Source organism: Narcine bancroftii, chromosome 1 (genome assembly GCF_036971445.1).
Source record: "Narcine bancroftii isolate sNarBan1 chromosome 1, sNarBan1.hap1, whole genome shotgun sequence".
Classification (NCBI taxonomy): domain Eukaryota; kingdom Metazoa; phylum Chordata; class Chondrichthyes; order Torpediniformes; family Narcinidae; genus Narcine; species Narcine bancroftii.
In genome coordinates this window covers 320,761,776-320,774,698 of record NC_091469.1, presented here as the reverse complement: position 1 = coordinate 320,774,698, position 12,923 = coordinate 320,761,776, and the positions used below count along the sequence as shown (strand labels likewise).

The 12,923-nt window shown below is 43.0% G+C and overlaps 1 protein-coding gene and 1 long non-coding RNA gene across 14 annotated transcripts in view; one reads left to right on the top strand and one right to left on the bottom strand.

The window, feature by feature from the left end:
* Positions 1–1,653, bottom strand: part of LOC138751969 (uncharacterized) — an 83,209-nt gene extending 81,556 nt beyond the window's left edge. Inside the window, exon 1 of the long non-coding RNA XR_011350293.1 lies at positions 1,512–1,653. This is a non-coding gene — a long non-coding RNA (uncharacterized lncRNA). The remainder of the gene's footprint in view (positions 1–1,511) is intronic.
* ctnnd2b (catenin (cadherin-associated protein), delta 2b) overlaps positions 1–12,923 on the top strand; it is a 1,542,927-nt gene that overhangs the window by 893,540 nt on the left and 636,464 nt on the right. Inside the window, exon 1 of one of the 13 annotated variants that reach the window (XM_069907053.1) lies at positions 1,758–1,938. The exons of the other annotated variants lie outside the window; for them this stretch is intronic. The gene's annotated coding sequence lies outside the window, so the exon portion shown is untranslated. Of the gene's footprint in view, positions 1–1,757; positions 1,939–12,923 lie in introns of those variants that run through there. 13 annotated transcript variants of the gene reach the window in all.

The following is a 12,923-nucleotide window of genomic DNA, read 5'->3' as shown; positions in this document are numbered from 1 at the left end:
ACCGTAGCAGATGACTGACCATTTCTCTCCAGGAATTCCTCCTGACTCACAAAGTAAATTCCCCCTTTTCTTTCTTTGCTCACGATCGCAGCGACTGCAATATTGCATTTCTCGCATACCTGTGTTGAGTTCCCCATGAAGATTTCAAATTCATTTGAAATTGAGCAAAACATCTTGGGAAGACAGGAGCTGGGAATTTGTGCTTTCACTCTTGTTCATTGGTGGCTTGAATTTCAGCTCCATCAACCTGCCTTTAATTGGTATCCCTTGATGCTCTGAACAAAAGACCTGTCATTCCGACCTATTGGAGTGCAGGTTGTTTTGCAGTTTAAAAGTTCTGCATTTCCTCAATTTTGTGAAGGGAGAAGTGCTTCCCTTGGGTGATCCACACTTGATGAAGGATTGCTCCGGACTGACACGAAGGAGTTCTGTTTCTTTATCCTCCTCTCAAAATCATCAATTATTTCGAAGGCCACGATGAGGTTATTGTTTAAGCTCCACATCTCAAGGAAATACGAATCCAATTTTTGTGCAACCTCTTCAGGCACTTTACCCATTTGAACCCTAGGGCAATCTCTGTGTATGCACTCCTTTTTGTGTCTGTGTTCAGTTCTGGAGCACATAAATTCAAAAGGGGGAATGGAATTAGATTCACTAGGGCCCTTTCAAACTACTGTGTAAAAGGGGTCCCACTGGGTCAACTCCATCGGAACCCAACCGGGTCCTTGACCTACCTCAGAGGTAGTCCAAGAACCCAGTTAAATTTACTTCGGCCACGGCCAATCTAGGAACGAAGATGGCCGACCCGCTTATTCCAGTGATGCCAGTGCTTACGTGCGCGCGTCACCGGGCAGCTAGCGTCCGAACATCCGGCAGTACTTCCGGTGAGTGTGTGATGCATCATTGCGGGGCGGGATGGCGGTATTCCCCTTAAGTTGGTGGATTGGTGATTTAATGGGTAGATCCCCCTGCAATTTGAAAGATGCTTCTAGCACCTTTGCCCCAGTCATTGCAGCTGGGTCCCAGGAGGGCGACCCAGGTGCTGCAGTTTAAAAGGGGCTACTGATAACTTTGTAAACAGGATTGAATATGTTAGGGATGCCAAATTGGGACTTACTGCACAGATGAGATGGGTCAAATGGCCCTGTGATGTTTGCTTCCGTGGCACAATCTGAACCTTGGTACATTTAGACTGAACTGTAACTAAAAGAGAGCTTGCGCCAGGTTTGAGTAAAGCGCGAAAGAGTGCAGACCCTGTGAGTGAAGTTAAAAACTACCTTGAAGAAGGGCTGAGGCCCAAAATGTCAGTACCTCCTATAGACACTGAGACCTGCTGAGTTCCTACAGCATTTCTGCATCTTGTGCATAATTCAGTACCATTTCCGACCAACTGATTCTTTCTTAAAGACCATTTGAAATGCCCCGTTAACATCAGCCCCGTCTTCGTCAACCCTTTGAGCTCCTGCTGAATAAAAATTTCACCACCAACTTTCAGGCTTTAGATTTCAGACCTTAATCCATGATTCAGTCTCTGTGAAGCATCTCAATTTTCATCTTTTAATGTTGGAATGCAGGTTGCCTCAGGAGTGGGCAAGTAAGAGTGCTGATTGGAAAATTGCAGGACTTGGTTTTCACAGCTACAGAGGAGGCCTTTTGTGGTGAAATGTTGCATAAATAATGCCAACAAGGGTCGAAATTCAGTGGTTGCCATGGAGACCTTTGTGCCTGGGTGAACTCCATTCTCCTGTGCTTGGGAAGGCAGTGAGCACTCAGACTGCCTGTGTTGGATAAGGCATTTTTAATCCAGTTGCAAAAGTTGTTTGCTCATTGCAAGGAATGTTAACTCGTAGGGACATTGAGTATTTCGCTTTGCTATTTACATAGCATGGTTCACGTTCAGATACTTCAGCTGGCCATCTATCGGTTTGGAGTAATGAGGTAATGCTGACTTGTGAATTGGGTAAAGTGCTTTGTCCTTCGCGGTGTCTGGTCTACAAGGCAACAGTTAGTTGATAGCATTTTTTATTCTGAGACGGGGAAGGCGGAAAAAGAATTCTGTTTGCCTTTCAAATATACACGAGGGGCATTTAGCCTGGTATCAGTTATTCTTTCGGAGAAGACTTGGACACTTTTAAAAACCAGTTTGTTCTACAACCATTTATCTTTTGTTTATTGTGCACAAGCCTTCGGATTATAGTGCAAGTATTTTGTACGCCAGTGTCCCGTGCAGGCCCTTGGCGCAACCCAGTTCATTTGTACGCCAGTGTTCCGGTCACACCCTCGGCACAACCCGGCTCACCACCTCGCTGGTGTCCTGGTCAGGCCCTCGGCACACATTCATCAGGCTGACAACCTGGCTCACCTGTACGCCAGTATCCCGGTCAGGTCCTTGGCGCAACCTGGCTTACCCCCACGCCAGTGTCCTGGTCAGGCCCTCAGCATAACCCGGCTTACCCCCACGCCAGTGGCCCGGTTAGGCCCTTGGCACACCTTCCTCAGGCTGACAACCCAACTCACCCCAACAGAGGTGGCGGCAGCGAAAATCCACATGCATTGCAGAGGCTCTGCTAGTTCAATGGGGCAAACCTGCATGGGTCCAACAAAGTCTCAACAGTCCCCCGCAGGGTCCATCTGCCCGGTCTTATTTAATCTACAAAACGAAGGGTGGGAATAGACTTTGAGTGGCTTTCCCTTCGAGAGTTTAAATTTTCAAACTAACTAGTTGTAAATATGGGCTCCATATTTTTAGTAAGAAATGATATTTGTCATGTAAATTATGTTATTTTTTTCAAGAGGAATACATTCCTAAATCTAGACTTCCAAGCAATAGCTGTACACTTCCTTGAAATACCTAAAACCACTCATAAAAATTCAATTTGATACATAGTTACCCTTGATTTTAAACTAAACATTTTAATATTCCCTAATAAAAATAACATTGGGTCTAATAGAAATTTAATCTTTAACAGTTTCTCTAAAAATACTTTCATTTATATCCAAAATAACCTTTATGGTAGCACTTGGTTTCATGGTAGTTGATTTGAACTTGAATATTCACTGATAATCTCCTTTCTTTATTTCTTTGGGTTATTTGGGAGGGAGGTTGTAGTGGGGTGGAGAAGGGTGGTAGAGGAGGGATTAGTCTATATACCACATGTATTGTTTTATATGTATAATTCATTATTGACTGAATGCATTGTGGTTTTAAAATTTTAAATATAATATTCAAAAAAAGTCTATTTTTGCTTAAAAAAAATATAGCCCACATTTTGCAGAGTGGAGATTCGCTAAGGGTGTGTGGAAAGGATGCATGACACAGGACTCTCTGATCTACAGGCTGTTCCCAGGGATACGCGCAGAGTCCAAAATCCAGAACTGCTGGAAAACCAGCAACCTGGTGAAATGCCTTAGTCTGCCCGAAACCTGTTGGTCTTTCGGCACACAGAGATGTCGGTGAGGGAATGCTGCCGACTGGCACGCTCCTGGCTGCAGGACCACGTGCTGAGGGACGCCACTGAGGGTTGGTGCAGCCAACGCGAGGGCACAGTCTGGAGTCCATCTGTTTCCAGGCACTGACGGGCTGAAATAGAGGGGAAGCCCTTCAAACAACAGAGGGGGAGTAACGGCAAGGTGCCACATTGGTGGTAATGATGTAAATAACAATGGACAGTGATGGAAAGGTATGAATACTAAACTAAGGGTGGGAAAAGACTAATAAGCAGCCTCTCTTCGACTTGTGCAAGTCCCAGACAACGGGTCCAAGGACACACCAGCATGATCCTCATTCTGATGACCACCTTCCTGTATATGGAACTGAAATACAAGGGCACCAAGTGCTGATAAGTGCTGAGATTCTATCTGTCCCAGGTGTTGTGAAGGATGGACCTGACCCCATTGATGCACAATGTCACAGTCAGGTGGACTTTGTCACACTGAGATGATGTAATTGTAATAAAAGCCCAGTATTGGAATAATACTTGACTGAACCTTATCGATGGCATATCAATTTTATTAACAGTCGAAAAGCCACCTCTAAACTGGCCAGTAGGAAAAGGTTCTCCATCTGTTGTACCAGTAGGGTGAAGTATCTCTACAGCCATAGCCAATAACAAGCAATCAGTATAATACGCCTCTCTCCCCTCCCCCCCATACATCATCACACACACCAATGATATCAGTGGTTCTTAACCTTTTTCTTTCCATTCACATCTCACTTTACGTAATCTCAATGCCATTGGTGCTCTGTGATTAGTAAGGGATTGCTTAAGGTGGTGTGTGTGTGGAAAGAAAAAAATTGAAAATCACTGTTTTAATCATACTTAATTGGCTCATTATGTGCACAGTTTCATAACCCCAAAGGAAATGGGCCAATGCCAATCTTTCTCAAGCAAAATATTTCAGTAACAATTGGGTTTAGAGCAGTGATTCTCAGTCTTTCCCATCCCACCTTAAACAATTCCTTACTAATCACAGAGCTCCGATGGCATAGGGAATACTTAAGGTGGTATGTGAGTGGAAAGAAAATGGTTGAGAACCACTGATCTAAATTTAAATATTTGAGGTGAAGCCCCTCAAACAACGGAGGGGATGAGTAACAACAAGGTGCTGGAGTGGTGGTAATGGTGTAAATAGAAATTAATCTAAAAATGTACAGTGATTGAAAAGTATGGATACAAAATTAAGGCTGGGAAGAGAATGTGAATGGTTTTCCTTTTGTAAATAATTTATTGTGAATTAAGTGTTTTTGGTCATCAGCCTCTCTTCCCCATTCCCTCCCTGATCTGGAAATCAGCATGGAACAGATTTGTCATCAACGACAATGCCCCAGAGACGGGCACAGCTTTTATGTTGTGCATTTGGGTCTAATCTTGGCATTGTGATGCAGGTGCTCTTTCCAGTCAGTGTGAAGAAAAAGCAACATGATTTTCAGGGCTGTAAATTATTCTCAATGTTTTCTGCTGTTAACGGTTTTATTGTTGAGTACTGCGTGGATGCGATGTGAGCAATTTCCCTTGAGTTACATAAGGTTTCTGGTCTCCTGAACTGAACCGAATAGTATTTTAATGTGACCTCTGCAGATTTAAAGGGTAGTTCAGTATTTAACTAAAGCGGCAGGTAAGCAAATGATTCTATCATTTGGGGTTGTCAGATTTGGCGCTGGATTTTTAAAAAAAATTTAAAAGTGCCAACAGATCCAAAAGGAGCCAAAAAAATCTTCTAAAATCGCCAGCTGATTCAAGAAAGCGCCAAGTTTCTGTCGTTTGCCACCAAAGGCTCCAGATCTGACAATCCTGCCTACAACCCCCATATGTTTTCAAGGGTGGGAGGTCACTGGAGCACTCGGTGGAAACCCACACAGTCGCAGGGAGAACATACAAACTCCTTATGGACAGCGCGCCTAATCTACGGGGTCAACATGCCTTTACACAGTACCCTTCTTCTTTGGCTTGGCTTCACAGACGAAGATTTATGGAGGGGTAATGTCCACGTCAGCAGCAGGCTCGTTTGTGGCTGACAAGTCCGATGCGGGGTCAACATGCCTTTACATAGTACCCTTAATGTGGTTAAATATCACAAGGTAATTGACAGAGCTTTGGTTTGATCAAAGGGTGTTTAAACAGAGGAGAACGTCGGTGTGACAGTAACGTAGTACAGGGAGGAAATTCAAGCCACAAGGGCATGTAGCTCAATTCGTGGCTGCCAGTGGTGGGCTACAACCAGTTGGTGATGAACAAGACACCAGAAGGGGAGGAATGCAGAGATCTCAAAGGGCTGTAGAACTAGAGGAGGTTGTACAGATAGGGGTGCAGAGAAGAGACCAAAGCCCTGGAGTGTTCTGAATGTGCGCATTACCATTTTAAGATCAAACAAAACCTGTACAATGGTGTAGTTGAAACATTGACGAAACGATTCTGCCCCAGAAATTCTCCCTTAGTTTGTTTCAAAATGGAGTGGGACCAGAGTCCAAAACTCAATCGTGGACATCAAAAACAAATCAAAGTACGGGTGCTGGACTCAAAAGCGAACACAGGGATGATAGAAAAACTCAGCAATCAAGTAGCATCCATGGAAAGAGAAATTAGACCAGTGGTTTTTCAAGTACTTTCTTTCCACTCGCATACCACCTTCAAGTATTCCCTATGCCATAGGTGCTCTGTGATTAGTAAGGGATTGCTTAAGGTGATAAGTGGGTGGGAAGGAAATGTTGAGAACTACTGAATTAGATTGAATACTCTTCTTTGTAAAAAAAATGATAAATTGGCATGAGGTGCAATGCTCATGAATGGAATTTGAATGGCCAGGTGTTGGACAAGCCGCTTTGACCACATCTTTGGAAATGGGACAAAATAGTCCTTCATTTTCATTATTTTGTGAAACCAACTGTCAGAGAAAATTATTCTCAGATCACAGCACCAGAGAATTGGGTTGAATCCTGACCTCAGCTGCCATTTGTGTGGAGTTTGCACCTGCTTTCTGTGATAGTGTAGTTTCTTCCGGGTGCCCTAATTTCTTCCCATATTCCAAAAATGCGTGGGTTGGTATGTTTTAAGTTTAGTTGTTGTAAAATACCAAGGCAAGCCAGAGGTGGACGATCCAGTGATCATTGGGGGATCAGAGGTGGAGAGGGTGAGCAAATTTAAGTTCTTGGGGGTCAGTATCTCAGGTGATCTTTCTTGGACCCAGCACACCAATGGCATCGTGGAGAAAGTACGCCAACGCCTTCCTCAGGTGTTTGCAGAGGTTTAGTATGACATCGGGAATCCTGGCAAATTTCTACGGATGTGTGGTGGAAAGTGTGCTGACCGGCTCCATCACTGTCTGGGATGGGGACACCAATACCCCAGAGCGTAAAGCCCTGCAAAAGGTAGTGGACGCAGCCCAGGGCATCACAGGCAAAACCCTCCCCACTATCGAGAACATCTACAGAGAACGTTGTCATCAGAGAGTAGCAGCAATCATCAAGGACCCACACCACCCAGCACACACTCTGTTCTTGCTGCTGCCAACAGGAAAGAGGTGTCGGTGTCACAAAACTCGCACTACCAGGTTCAAGAACAGTTGCTACCCCTCCACCATCAGACTCCTCAACGACAAACTCAATCAGTGACCCATTCAAGGACTCGTTATTGATTTATTTTTTTCTCCCTCCATATTGCACAGTCATTTGTTTACAGTTCTTTATTTGTTTACATGTGTACATTGAGTAGTTTTATTTTGCAAGTCTAATGAGTGATAACTCTGCTAACCTGCAGGAAAAAGAATCTCAGGGTTGTATGTGATGTACTCTGACAATACATCTGACCTACTACAGTGCGAAGGGTTCTGCTGTGAAGAGACCAACAGGTTGTCTGTGACATGGCCTACATACATGTATGAAGCACAATTTGCAGTGTGGGATTACAATCCTATATAGAGAATAGGATTTCAATTACCACAAGCAAAGGGCGCATGACGACTGTTATTGGGGTTCATTCAGGAGCCCAATGACTGCAGGGAAGAAACTACTTAGAAGACTTTTGGTGCGTACTTTCACACACTTGTGCCTTTTCGTCCATTCGAGGAAGGAGAAGGTGGTGTGATGTCTTTCAGTGTGTCAGCTGCCTTTCCCAGATGGGGAGATGTAGATGGAGTCTGTGGAGGGGAGCAAATCTTTTGTTACATTCTCCCAATTTTGCTGTGATCATGTGCTTTCTCCCATACCCCACTGTGGTGCATCTTGGAAGTATGCTTTTGATGTTTTACCAATAGAAGTTGTTGTAGGGCAGGGTATGAGCTTAGTTGTCTAAGGATGTAGAGGCATTGGTCCACTTCCTTTCCCATTATGCTTGTCCTAGGTCAAATCGTTGGAGATATTTATTCCATAGAACTTGAAGCTATCTTCTCATTTGATTTCAACGCTATTAAAGCAGGCACGTGAGAACTCTGGCTCCACTCCTGAAGTCGGTGATCATTTCCTTCATCTTATTGACACTTGAGTTTCAATCTCTTTCCTATGCTCCATCTCATCACGATTTGATGCCTGGCCCACTTCAGTGGTGTTGTCATCATCAGACAAGTCACTGTAGGTTGCCCCTAGTGTGCAGGTGAGTGGGGGGGGGGGGGGGGGGGATTTATGTGAATGTGGTGGAAATTGGTCTTAATGGAAGATTAGTGTAAATGAGTTGTTGCTGGTTGACACGAACTTCATGGGCTGAAGGGCTTGTGTTCTATGCTGTGTGACTCCATAAATACCAGATACAGGGATACCTTGTATAACATGGTTTTGATATAACACAGTTTATAATTTTAATAACCAAAAGTTGTTAAATGTTATTAATATTGCATTGCTAACATTGGCACAGTAATTTAACCTGTCAGCAACCATGCTCATCACGCAGCCATGTATCGCTCGAGCAGGAAGGCCATGGCTGTTCAGTCATATTTTAATTGTGTTGTATAAAAGTGCACCTTTACAAACAATATGAGCGGAAAAAGGAAAAGCAGTGAAAGTAATCCACGTAATAAACGTAAATGGCCAACATTGGAAGAGAAATGGGAAATTGTCAAGCCACATGACGATGGCGCATCATTTGCTAAAATAGCATGAGACAAAGGCATGAATGAACCATCTGTTCGAACTCTAACCAAGAATAAAGATAAAATGAAAGAACATGGAATGGCAACAGCATCTTGTCTGACTAAAGTTGATTGTTAGACATAGTAGTTCTGCCATGGAAAATATTGAAGGTCTTTTAATAATCTGGATTGAAGGTTGCAACCAGAAAAAAATTCCATGAAGTCAAATGGCGATTCAACCTCCAGCAACAAAGCCTCTATTAGACATTAGAAGAAATCGAAGAAAATAGAAAGGAAAGGGAAACTTTGTCAGCAAGTCATGGTTAGTTTTACAACTTCAAAAAAATGCACGGTTCCCCATCGTGTGCGAACGACCGGCGAATCTGCGTGTGCTGATCGTGATGCAGCTGCAAGCTTTCTGACTGACCCAAAAGAAGTGATTGACCAAGGAGGCTACAGAGATGAGGACATTTTCAATGTTGATGAAGCCGGGTTATTTTGGCAAAAGATGCCATCATGCACTTTTTTAGCTGAGAAAGAAAAATCTCAACCAGGCTATAAAGTTTCCAAAGACCGATTGACACTTCTACTTGTTTGCATAAGAGTTCTGGGTAAAAAAATAAATAATTATAGGACTGGAACATATTGCATTAAAGTCCATTATAATAATGCTTTGATCAGTGCAGTTTTCCATAACACTGAACTTTTTTGGAACGTAATAACTGTTATCCAAGGTATCCCTGTAATATCTTAGTTTGTATGGCTCGGGTATGATGATGCCGTGTGACTTTGAAGTGTACCTTAATGTAATGTCTAATCTAAAAGGCAGCACCTTGAAAATGCCCCAGCAAATGCATTCATGCATCTGGAATGGGATTTCAAAGCACAATCGTCTGGCTCAACTGAGCCACTTCTAACGCAATGGGAGAGAGAGAGAGAGGCTCAAGGTCAGGGAAGGATGAGGGCAGAACAGATTTTGTATTTGATTCATTATGAGAATGATGGTTTCGGAATGAAAAGCAGAGCGGCACAGTTAGCATAGCGATTAGCGCACCGGTTTTACGGTGCCAGTGATCGGTGATGGGGTTTGAATCCTGTGCTGTCTGTAAGGTGTTTTCCCTAATTTCTCTCTCCCCCCCTCCCCCCCACCCCACTGTGTCTGCCTGGGTTTCCTCCTACCATGTCAAAAAAAACATACGGGTTGTAGGTTAATTTGAATGTAATTTGGTGGAACTGGCCCTTGGGCTAAAATGTCCTGTTACCGTGCTGTATGTCTAAATTTAAATTAAAAGAACATTTAAAAACAAACCAATAAATAAATATTAAGATCGAATAAAACTATTTAACCTGAATTTTTTTTTTAAATCAAATGAAAAATTAAAAAGACTGCCAGTGACTGGGATGTTTGTCTACTTGGCCAGTGTCTGCATGAAAGGGTGGAACGTCAAGCAGTGGACTTGAATAATCTTTGCCTTGCAAGATGGCAATGAATGCACAGGATTTTTAAGTCAGGGTGATCAAACCAAAGGGGGTTGAGTTAACACTTAGATAAATGAATGCACAGAAATTGTTACAGCAAAACTGAGCAGATGAAAATAATCTTGAATGATCCCCAATGTGCATCTGAACTTTAAGAATAGATTCACTTCTCAGTTTCGCTGACATACATAGTTAAATTGCCCAGGTTTATCTGTCCTTTTGCCTGGATTAATTTTCACTGCTGTAATTTTACCTTCTTTTTAAAAAGAATCTTATTTCTTTGTCGGGGGTGGGGGGGGGGGGCTGAACTCTCTCTATTTCCAGCATAAAATGGGGACCAGCTGCTCCCCTGCATTTGTTATCCAACAGGCAGTGATGGAAAATGACACCTGCACCCCACCCACACGACTTCCTGGTGTTCACGAGATTTTTGTCAATAATCACAAGAGATAGCTTCTTCCAGCCATGATTGGCTCCCTACTGATTCGATCAACCTGCCAACAGAATGGTTGCTTTGTGCTGCATCATGTTGAAGCCCTGACTTTTTAAGGTTGAAGAAAAGAAATGCTGTTGGTAATTTAAAGATCATGAAATGCAATGAGATAAATGCTCTTTCATTGTGATATTGTTTGAGTGGATAATGTTGCAGGGACTGTTGCTGGTAAAGGTAGAAAACATCTTTCTTGTACGTGGCAAGCAGGCTTTCAGGCCTTTTCATTATTAGGACAAATAAGTAAAGGGGTTTCAACTTCAGATCACAGATCAAAATTGAGCAACATGATCAATCAGAGAAGTATAAAATATCTAATGTAAGGGAATTTTACATGTATTATTTATATAATTTTTGTATTCAATATTATTCAAGTTATGATTTCATTGTTTAATTATTATAATTATAGAATTTGATGTCCTGAATGAAATAAGTTATGGAATAATTATGGTTATGCTTCTCATTTACAATTGATACGTGATATGCATATGATATCGTGTAGCCCGACTTTTATACTTGCACTATTCCCGCCATGGTCCCCCTTGGCTGACGCCACAACATGCATAACAAAAGCAGGTTTCCCGCGTGCGGGTACTTTCCTGCGTAACAGTGCCCTCCTTGGATGACTTCCCTCAGTTCTCAAATTGTGTTTTTTTAACTCTTCATTATCTGACGAGGCACGTGCCTTTCACGGAGCTCTCCTGTTCGGACTCCACCGCTCCAACTACTGTAGTTCGAGTGCTATGGCCGCCATTCTGAACGTTTCCTTCACTCTCTGTCTGCACAGCTCGACCCAGCGGCACCACAAGTCACACAGAGTACCCAGCAGATGTCCACAGTCCAAAAGCTTAGTCCATGGTCCATAAACAGTTATCATTAGTCTACCTTGGCTAAAGGGTTTCTGTTAAACTCAATAACATATTTTAAAAAGATATTTGGACCATCATCAGCTGATTAAGGATAGTCAGGATGAATTTGTGCATGGTAGGTGGTATTTAACAAATCATAAGAGTTTTTTGAGGAAGCTAACATGAAGGTTGATGAGGGAAAGGCTGTGGATGTTGTCTATATGGCCTTTGACAAGGTTCCATGTGAAAAGTTGGTTCAGACATTAGGTATACATAGAGAGGTTGCAAACTGAATCCAAAATTGGCTTTATGGAAGAAAACCGAGAGGATGGTGGATGGTTGCTTCTCAGACTGGAGGCCTGTGTCAGGTGGAGTGCCTCAGGGATCTGTGTTGGGACCATTATTGTTTGTTATTTCTATAAATGACCTAGATGATAACATGGTGAATTAGATCAGCATATTTGCTGATGACACAAAGATAGGAGGCGTAGTGGACTGTGAGGAAGATTTTCAAAGCTGGCAGAGGGATCTGGACCACTGGGATATTGAGCCATTAAGTGGCTGATAGAATTTAAAACAGATAAGTATGAGATGTGGCACTTTGGAAGAGCAAATCAAGGTAGGACGTACACAATAAATGGTCGGCCATTGAGGAGTGTGGAGGAGCAAAGAGATCTGGGAATATATGTACATTGTTCCCTGAAAGTGGTGTTACAGGTGGACAGGGTTGTAAAGAAAGGTTTTGGCATCTTAGCCTTTATAAATCAAAGTATTGAGTTGGAATGTTATACTGAAGTTATTCAGGTCATTTGTGAGACCACACTTACAATATTGTGTGCAGTTCTGGTCACCCACCAGCAGGAAAGATATCAATAAGACTGAAAGAGTGCAGAGAAGATTTACTAGAATATTGCTAGGTCTTCAGGAGTTGAGTTACCGGGAAAGATTAAACAGGTTAGAACTATAATCCTTGGAACGAAGAAGAATGAGGGGAGACTTGATAGGGGTTTATAAGAAATCTAAAGAAATCTCTTGGTGCCTGCCACATTGACCACCGCCAGTGGGCTGATAACGCCTCAAACCGTGCATCTTGGCGCCTCACAGTTTGGCGGGCAGCAGCCTCCTTTGAAGAAGACCGCAGAGCCCACCTCACTGACAAAAGGCAAAGGAGGAAAAACCCAACACCCAACCCCAACCAACCAATTTTCCCTTGCAACCGCTGCAATCGTGTCTGCCTGTCCCGCATCGGACTGGTCAGCCACAAACGAGCCTGCAGCTGACGTGGACTTTTTACCCCCTCCATAAATCTTCGTCCGCGAAGCCAAGCCAAAGAAAAGAAAAAGACAGAGTAGATGTGAGTAGGTGTTTCCACTTAGATTGGGGGAGGTCTAAAAGAGGAGAGGTATAAGGGGAACATAAGGGGAAAATTCTTAACTCAGAGAGTGGTGGGAGAATGGAATAAGTTGCCATCTGATGTGGTGAATGCTGATTCAGTGTTGAGTTTTTAAAATAAATTGGATAATACATGGATGGGAGGGGTCTGGAGAGTA